This window comes from Micropterus salmoides, unplaced genomic scaffold (genome assembly GCF_014851395.1).
Source record: "Micropterus salmoides isolate LMB-PRFRI ecotype aquatic unplaced genomic scaffold, ASM1485139v1 Ms_hic_scaffold_2541, whole genome shotgun sequence".
Lineage (NCBI taxonomy): Eukaryota > Metazoa > Chordata > Actinopteri > Centrarchiformes > Centrarchidae > Micropterus > Micropterus salmoides.
This window is the reverse complement of record NW_024041753.1, coordinates 29,289-38,585: the sequence shown is the minus strand read 5'-3', so window position 1 is coordinate 38,585 and position 9,297 is coordinate 29,289.

The following is a 9,297-nucleotide window of genomic DNA, read 5'->3' as shown; positions in this document are numbered from 1 at the left end:
TACTGAACATTTTTGCGTTTACCACTACCACTACACCTGATTTAAAAAAAATCAATACACATCCATTTTTGGGATGGCTAATACTTAGCGATTGGATTTTATCTAGTTTGTTAGTCAAAATCATAGAATGGATTTAAAAATCAATCAGCTGAGAGATGTGTGCGAGTGGCGAGTTAGCTACCTTAGAAAAGCTCTCGTAGCTTTTTAGTAGAATAAATAAACAAAATATCAAAACAAAATGTCACATAAAATAAATAGTTTTACACTTGTTTTCTTTATCAAACTTTCATCGAACTAAAAGCCTTAAATTGTTAAATTATAAGTTGGTAAATTATTGTAAAACATACTTCATTCAAACTTGACAGAAACTAATCAAAACTCCCCAAAACCATCTTGGTTAGTCTTTCCACTGTTATTACCTGATATGTGATATGCTGCTCCCAATTTATTTTCATTATAATATGAATTCGAGCTGAAAAGCAGGATGAAGTTAAAGCTAAATCTACAGGAGAAAACTTTACTAAAAGCTATAAATAATGCCTGAGAGCCTCACTGCATTATATCCTATTATTTTTACATTTTAAATTGTCACCTCACACCAGTTTGTGTTTCCTTTTATATAAATAAAAACATTTCCACCATAAAATAGTGCAGAAAAGGAAGAAACCCAGAGGAAATTAAGTCTTTAATGCTCAAAATCTTCTGGGGGTGGACCCACAGACCCCCCACTTAGTGCCCCATACAAGAAAATAGTCTCTGGGTTCACACACAGTTTCTGGGAGGACTTTCACTTTTTCATTAAATATAATTACTTATTCATATGGATTTTTTGTTCCCTGGGAAAATAATAAATGTGTAGTTTGCCATTCAATTATTGTTTTTTTTAATAACAACAACTATTAACAACTATTAAGGGCAAACAGCCAACATCTTTTTTGATGGTGGGCGGTAAGGGACCTGGATAAAGACCCAAAAATCATCATAAAGTGCTTCTACGGCAGAGATAGATAGCAACTGGCCAATCAGTAGCAGCAGCCAACTAACAGCTGTAGCAACAGTCGCAGTTTTGGGATTATAAAGACAAAGCTGGTTAATTAATCAAAGTAATCAAACACTGGTGTTTGATTAATGGATCTGTCCTACTAATAAAATTTTTTACACATTTTATGCCAGAAGAGGGCAGGGCACTGAAATACATTTTTCATGGCACACATTTTGACATGTCACAGAGGTTTAAATAATAACATTAATGGCTACTTTGTATTAAGGTGGGCTGGGTTATGAGCAGGCTGGCACACTGTGTCTTACTTGGATGAAACAGATGCCGTGTTACTCTGCTACAACTTTGAACCTTGGCAAAAATATAGTGTAGGAAACAGTTTGTACAGATGATCATTGGGGATATGCAAACTGTACAAGAAATTAACCACATAACCAAGCTACGCAGCTGCAGCTGTCAAATACAGGAAGGACAACGGGCAAAAAATTGTGGGTGTATGTAGATAGAAATGGCTCATTCAAAAGGTAATAAAAACATAACGGTTCATTATGTAAGTTTTTATACACCACGGAAAACATAATTATGGATATTATATTGCATTTCTGTCAACACATCCTCGAAATATTACTAACTTAATGAACACTTCATCAACTTATTTCTTGCACTACCATATGGCATATACTGAGCACATTCATGCTCCCCAGACAAGCGGGAACCTCAGGGTCTCAGTGCTGTAAACTGCCATTATTTATAATGGCCAGCAGGGGCGAGTCAGTTAACACATTTACCTCTGTAAACACTTTCCTAATGAGTTTATGGTCTCAGTTGATAGTTTCAAGTCTTCTTCAGCACAGCATGATGTTCATTTAGTAAATGATGGTCCCATTTAGAGGAAAATAAACCACAAAGCAGGGGATGCTTTAGTGTGGGGCTACCTTGCTCTGAACACACTGGCCAGCGCAGCACTCAAAGCTTACCGCTTATCAGAGCTTTCAACCACTTCCAACGGTCTTCTTCAAACTGGCAAGCAGGTGTCATCACGAGTCCTCAGGTCAAGAACAAACTTTGATATACTAGCGAGCAAAGAGAAATCTAAAACTGTCACTATTAGTCACCTGTGTTCATGTGAGGACTGACTAAGCATAAAGACCAGCGTACATGAAACCACCACACAGACCAGTATCACAGTTTGAACTCTAACCACCATTAACAACATCAAAGATCAGTGGCGAGGACTCCCTGATAGAAAGAGTGTCCAACAGATACAATTAGTTGATAATGGTTCCCAGTTCTGGGGGTTTGCAGTACAGTGTTAGAATTAAAATATTAACTGTATTTGTTTAAAGATAAATTCATAAGGGTAGTTGTAACCAGAGTTAAGTTTAATTGTATAAAGATAACCAGCCAACTGCGTGGTGAAATTATATTTTAAATGAGACCAAGGTAGATGCTGTAATCATATACTGTATATGTATAATCAGTTTAGTTTAGTGGTGATGGTAATGATGATATAATATACACTATGTTAGGTAGACCTGGTCAATTGCTTGTTAACACAAATGGCTAATCAGCCAATCACATGGCAGCAACTCAATGCATTTAGGCATGTAGATGTGGTCAAGACAACTTGCTGAAGTTTAAACCGAGCATCAGAATGGGGAAGAAAGGGGATTTAAGTGACTTTGAACGTGGCATGGTTGTTGGTGCCAGACGGGCTGGTCTGAGTATTTCACAAACTGCTGATCTACTGGGATTTTCACACATAACCATCTCTAGGGTTTACAGAGAATGGTCCGAAAAAGAGAAAATATCCAGTGAGTGGCAGTTGTGTGACGCCTTGTTGATGTCAGAGGTCAGAGGAGAATGGGCAGACTGGCTCCAGATGACAGAAAGGCAACAGTAACTCAAATAACCACTCATTACAACTAAGGAATAACATCTCTGAACGCACAACAGGTCGAACCTTGAAGCAGATGGGCTATAGCAGCAGAAGACCGCACCAGCTACCACTCCTGTCAGCTAAGAACAGGAAACTGAGGCTACAATTTGCACAGGCTCACCAAAACTGGACAATAGAAGATTGGAAATATACGTTGGCCTCGTCTGATGAGTCTCGATTTCAGCTGCATTCAGATAGTAGGATCAGGATTTGGCGTAAACAAAATCTTGCCTTGTATCAACAGTTCAGGCTGGTGGTGGTGTGGAGATATTTTCTTGGCATACTTTGAGCCCAGCTGAACATCGTAAACACGACAGCCTACCTGAGTATTGTTACTGACCATGACCATATGTCAGCTGAGACGTTTGTACTTAAAAAAACTACAACAGTACTTTAGCTTTGTTAGTATGATGTCTTTTGTAATTCAAACCAAAAGGAAGCGTGAAAAATATCTAGAAATATGTTCAATATATTACCCCTCCCACTCACGAAACGTTTACGGTTAAGTATACATTTGCTTATACAAAACCTTTTCATGAACATCAGTTGCAGGAATTCTTCAGCCAAAGTTCAACGACTCTAGAAACTGGATGCTTCAAGGATAGTGACAACTTGGCCAAGTTAATGGCAGCTATCACCGTTTCCGTTGGTCTGCTTTGAACTTGTTTATACACTAAAACTACATCACACTCAATCTCACAAACCGAACACACCGCCATGCCCACATACACATCAAATGGTTAAACACTCAGCACAAGGCCTATTCTAGAAAGACAAAGGCCTGTAAAACTCACATAAAAAATGAATACGATGTCAAAAAACGTTTTGTTCAGTTAATAGTATCTAATCTGCTAATTAAATGTTTGTGGAATTTAACTACTGCTTAATTTCTGCTTAAATTCTGGTGTAGCATTTGTAGCACATTACAAAGGCTATGGCACCATCTAGTGGATGAAATCTGCAATAGCCTTGCCTTCCAGAAACTTTTTTAGCATTGGACCTTGTTTTTTATTAGGCTGCAAAAACTCAATTAATTGTGGGGTTGACCTATTTAAATATTACATTGAGTGTGTTTTTACATTTATTTGTTAATAGACTATAGCTATAACTGTAACAAAAATATAACTGGTAATAATTGGAATTTAATTGACTAGCCTATAGGCCATGAAATTACGCTACATTGTTGTTTTATAGATATAAGAGACAACTTGAACTTGAAGTTCAAGCCTCCCATCCTTCAATTGTTAACTGGGATAATATATATTTTCCCCATAATTGATGTTGCCATAAATGTTTTGTTTTCAAATGTTAACCATTTTAAAAAGACGAGAGACACTTTAACTGGCAGAGGGGGGTGGCGCTGCAAATTAACATGACAACAAATCAAAAGCATCAGAACAGCATCACACTTTACTAAACAACTGTAGCCAGAAATGGCAAAGGAAGACATGTCCACATACATTTGATACATACAAACACGCAAAGCAATAAAATGGATATTATTCAACATATAGCTGAGCATTTTACAGAAAATATTCAGATGTAACCCCCAATGTAATCAGAAATATGCATTTGTGATTTAATTACATATTTTCCCAGTAGTCCTAACTGTAACAGATAACACATGCATTCATTTTGTAATTAAATTACTTGACTAAATTGCATGTAACAAATTACTCCCCAACACTGCCTGTACGTTTGTCTACTTTATTTTATGAGCATTAACAATAAGTTATGTAGAGTGGGAAATTACGTTCGTATCATTTTATAATAGAGTGCTGGTTTCTCTTAGTTTAGCATCCCGATGGAAAATGAATAATTTCACCGAGGCTCTTAAGATTTTTAATTTGCTGTCTTGTACTTCAACAACAATGTAACTGCTAAACAAAAATGTGCAGACATAATTCAACATATTATGTTCTAACTCTTTTATGATTACATTGATGATCAAAATACTCCAAATCATTATGTAGAAATATACATTTAAATACAATGTTGCCAATAAAATAACCAAATGAAACAAATAGCCTTCAGTTAATAATGGAAACTGAATAAGGATGAAACACAGCTCTGCTTTAATGATTCATTTTATAAGTAACTGTAGGCCTAATACAATCATTGTCATTGGAGGGGAAGTGAAAGCACTATATTTTCTTCAGTGAAACTTTACAGGACAAAATAACAGTGAATCCAGACAATAAGCACAACACAGGCTATGAACTGTAGGCTACTCCAGAGTTCCCAGTCACCACAAGAATAAAAGCATTTAACACAGGCTGTACAAAACATGACTTGAATTCACTCAATAATGTTAAAATAAAGTTACACTGACAATGGTATATATACGTACTTTGTGACAACGTGTGTCACACCGGTTTTAAGGCGACCTACTTAGTTCAGATGTATTTAGTAGGTGTATGGCGGGTGGATAGTGCCACGGATTATGGCGGGTGGATAGTGTCAGAGCGAGGATTACCAGGAGAAGGAGAAGGAGCAGTCTACCCTGCCATCGCCGCCAGACCGTGTGGATTTTTGAATGGGAGTGATTGGGACTGCAGACGGGAGACCGGCGGCGACTTGGCGGCGAGTGCATGGAATCAACGTCTTCCGGCGGCGACGTCACGGCGGCGTATGTTCGAATTCCTGTATAAATATATGCCTACTAAATACGTCTGAACTAGGTACGTCGCCTTACAACCGTGTGATACACACGTCGTCACTAGGTACGTCGCCACCAATACACCATTGTCAGTGTAGCTCCTATTTTAACTTTATTGAGTAAATTCAAGTCATGTTTTGTACAGCCTGTGTTAAATGCTTTTATTCTTGTGGTGACTGGGAACTCTGGAGTAGCCTACAGTTCATAGCCTGTGTTGTGCTTTATTGTTTGGATTCACTGTCCTATAAAATTCCACTGAAGAAGATGATGCTTTCATTTCCCCACAATGTGAAAATGGTTGTATTAGGCCTACAGTTACTTATAAAATTAATCATTGAAGTATTAGAGCTGTTTCATGCTTATTCAGTTTCTATTATTATTTGTTATAGGCATTTGCCTTTGGTTATTTTATTGGCAATGTATTTTAAATGTATATTTCTGCATAATGATTTGGATTATTTTGATCATGCTAATGCATTACTAATCAATGTAATCCTAAAGGAGTTATAAGATACTATGTTACCTTATGTCTGCACTTTTTTTTTTTTAGCAATTACATTGTTGTTGAAGTACAAAACACCAAATTAAAAATCTTAAGATCCTCAGTGAAGTTCTTCATTTTCCATCGGGATGCTACGCTAAGAGAAACCAGCATACTATTATACAATGATTCAAACGTAATTTCCCACTCTGCATAGCTTATTGTTAATGCTCATATAAATATAAAGCTCCCATGATTCTATACCAAGAACACCATTTAATGTTCAACTGTAGACAAACGTAAATGTAAGTGTTATCTGTTACAGTTAGGCTGACTGGTAAAATATGTAATTAAATCACAATTTCTTATGAAAATGTTTAAGATGCCATCTGAATATTTTCTTTAAAAAGCTTGGCTATATGTTGAATAATATTCATTTTGTTGCTTTGCGTGTATTTCATGTGCACATTGTCTTCCTTTGCCATTTCCAGCCACAGTTGTTTAGTAAAGTTTGTTGCTGTTCTGATGCTTTTGATTGGTTCTCATGTTTGAATTTGCAGCGCCACCACTCAATTAAACTGCCTCTCAAGCTGTGTTTTTAAAATGGTTAACTGTTGAAAAACAAAACATTTATGGCAGCATCAAATATGAGGAAAACATTGATGTAAATAAAACATGTAGCTTGGTGTTGGTCTATTTTTTATATTATAGATGACAATTGGGTACACAAAGTAAATGATAAAAGCACAATTTTAATCTACAGAATAGACCCAAAAGTAAACATCATGCCAGTTAAAAAAAATTAAAGATGGGAGGCTAGAACTTCAAGTTGTCCCTGATATCTATAATACAACAATATAGCATAATTTCATGGCCTATAGGCTACTCAATTAAATTACAAATATTACCAGTTATATTTTTGAAGTTAGAGCTATAGTTTATTAATGAATAAATGTAAAAACACACTCAGTGTAATATTTAATTAAGTAAACACCACAATTGAGATTTTCAAGTTTCTGCTGTAAACTTCTCAGCTGACATAACTTACAAAATTAAGTTGATTAATATCTTTGATAAATATTATATCCATTAGATTACCCTCCTTTTAAATTTTTGTGTAAAATTTAATTTTACAGCAACACTTTTAATGACAAAAAGGCTGGAGCATGTAGGCCTGTAGTCCTTGTATTGAAAATAATCTCTGGTTCCACACTCCAGTCCAGTTGGTGGCGCTAATGCACCTCTCGGCTAGTTTGCCAACTGCCAATAAAAAAAAGAGAAAAGAAGAACAAGTTTGAGGGGAAAAAAGACAAGCGTGACGGTGAGGGGCTTATCAACGACGTTGTGCACTGGCGACGGAGTAGCCTATCCACACACGTAGCTGTCACACGACGGTCTCCTTTGGTAGGTTATCCGTGGCACAATCCACCCGCCATACACGGATAACCTACCAAAGGAGACCGTCGTAGAAATTTAAAAGGAGGGTAATGTAATGGATATAATATTTATCCAAGATATTAATCAACTTAATTTTGTAAGTTATGTCAGCTGAGAAGTTTACAACAGAAACTTGAAAAACTCAATTGTGGGGTTTACTTAATTAAATATTACATTGAGTGTGTTTTTACATTTATTCGTTAATAGACTATAGCTCTAACTTCAAAAATATAACTGGTAATATTTGTAATTTAATTGAGTAGCCATGAAATTATGCTATATTGTTGTATTATAGATATCAGGGAAAACTTGAAGTTCTAGCCTCCCATCTTTAATTTTTTAACTAGCATGATTGTTTACTTTTGGGTCTATTCTGTAGATTAAAATTGTGCTTTTATCATTTACTTTGTGTACCCAATTGTCATCTATAATATAAAAAACAGACCAACACCAAGCTACATGTTTTATTTACATCAATGTTTTCCTCATATGCTGCCATAAATGTTTTGTTTTTCAACAGTTAACCATTTTAAAAACACAGCTTGAGAGGCAGTTTAATTGAGTGGTGGCGCTGCAAATTCAAACATGAGAACCAATCAAAAGCATCAGAACAGCAACAAACTTTACTAAACAACTGTGGCTGGAAATGGCAAAGGAAGACAATGTGCACATGAAATACATGCAAAGCAACAAAATGAATATTATTCAATATCTAGCCAAGCTTTTTAAAGAAAATATTCAGATGGCATCTTAAACATTTTCATAAGAAATTGTGATTTAATTACCAGTCGGCCTAACTAACAGATGACACTTACATTTATTTTATAATTAAATTATTTGACTAAATTGCATGTAAGTAGTTACTCCCCAACACTGCCTGTATGTTTGTCTACAGTTGAACATTAATTGGTGTTCTTCTTGGTATAGAATCATGGGAGCTTTATATTATGAGCATTAACAATAAGCTATACAGAGCGGGAAATTACATTTGTATAATAGTATGCTAGTTTCTCTTATTGTATCATCCCGATGGAAAATGAAGAACTTTTTTTTTTTGCTGTCTTGTACTTCAACAACAATGTAATTGCTAAAAAAAAAAGTGCAGACATAAGGCAACATAGTATCTTATAACTCCTTTAGGATTACATTGATTAGTAACGCATTAGCGACGTACCTAGTTCAGATGTATTTATTAGACGTATATTTATACAGGAATTCTAACATACACCGCCGTGACGTCGCCGCCAGAAGACGTTCCTTCCATGCACTCGCCGCTGGTCTCCCGTCTGCAGTCCCAATCAAAATTCCACACGGTCTGGCGGCGACGGCAGGGTAGACTGCTCCTTATCCTTCTCCTGGTAATCCTTGCTCTGACACTATCCACTTGCCATAGAAATGTAGCGGTGATGTTTTCCTCTGCTCCGCTCGTTTTCACCGTCACCTACTGCCGCTTGTCACGATGCTGACATTTGAAGAATGAGCAGAGGACGCTAGCTAAGTGTTACCACGCTGCACAGTGTGCGGGTGAAAATCATTAACGTGAGTTACGCATCGACTTTACTGATCATGTGATATTTTTAGTAGCAGTAGTCACTCACTCAATAGCAGCCTGTCTGTGCTAAACAGGGACAACCACACGTCTCCGTTGTGTGCACCGCACAGAGCTGCATCTCTGAGTTCCGCCTTTTTCGTTCCGTCAACATTACATTATCAATTAACGTCTAGATAATCGATTATTGACATTTGTTTCATAATTGTCCTAGTCTGCATCGCGATGCATC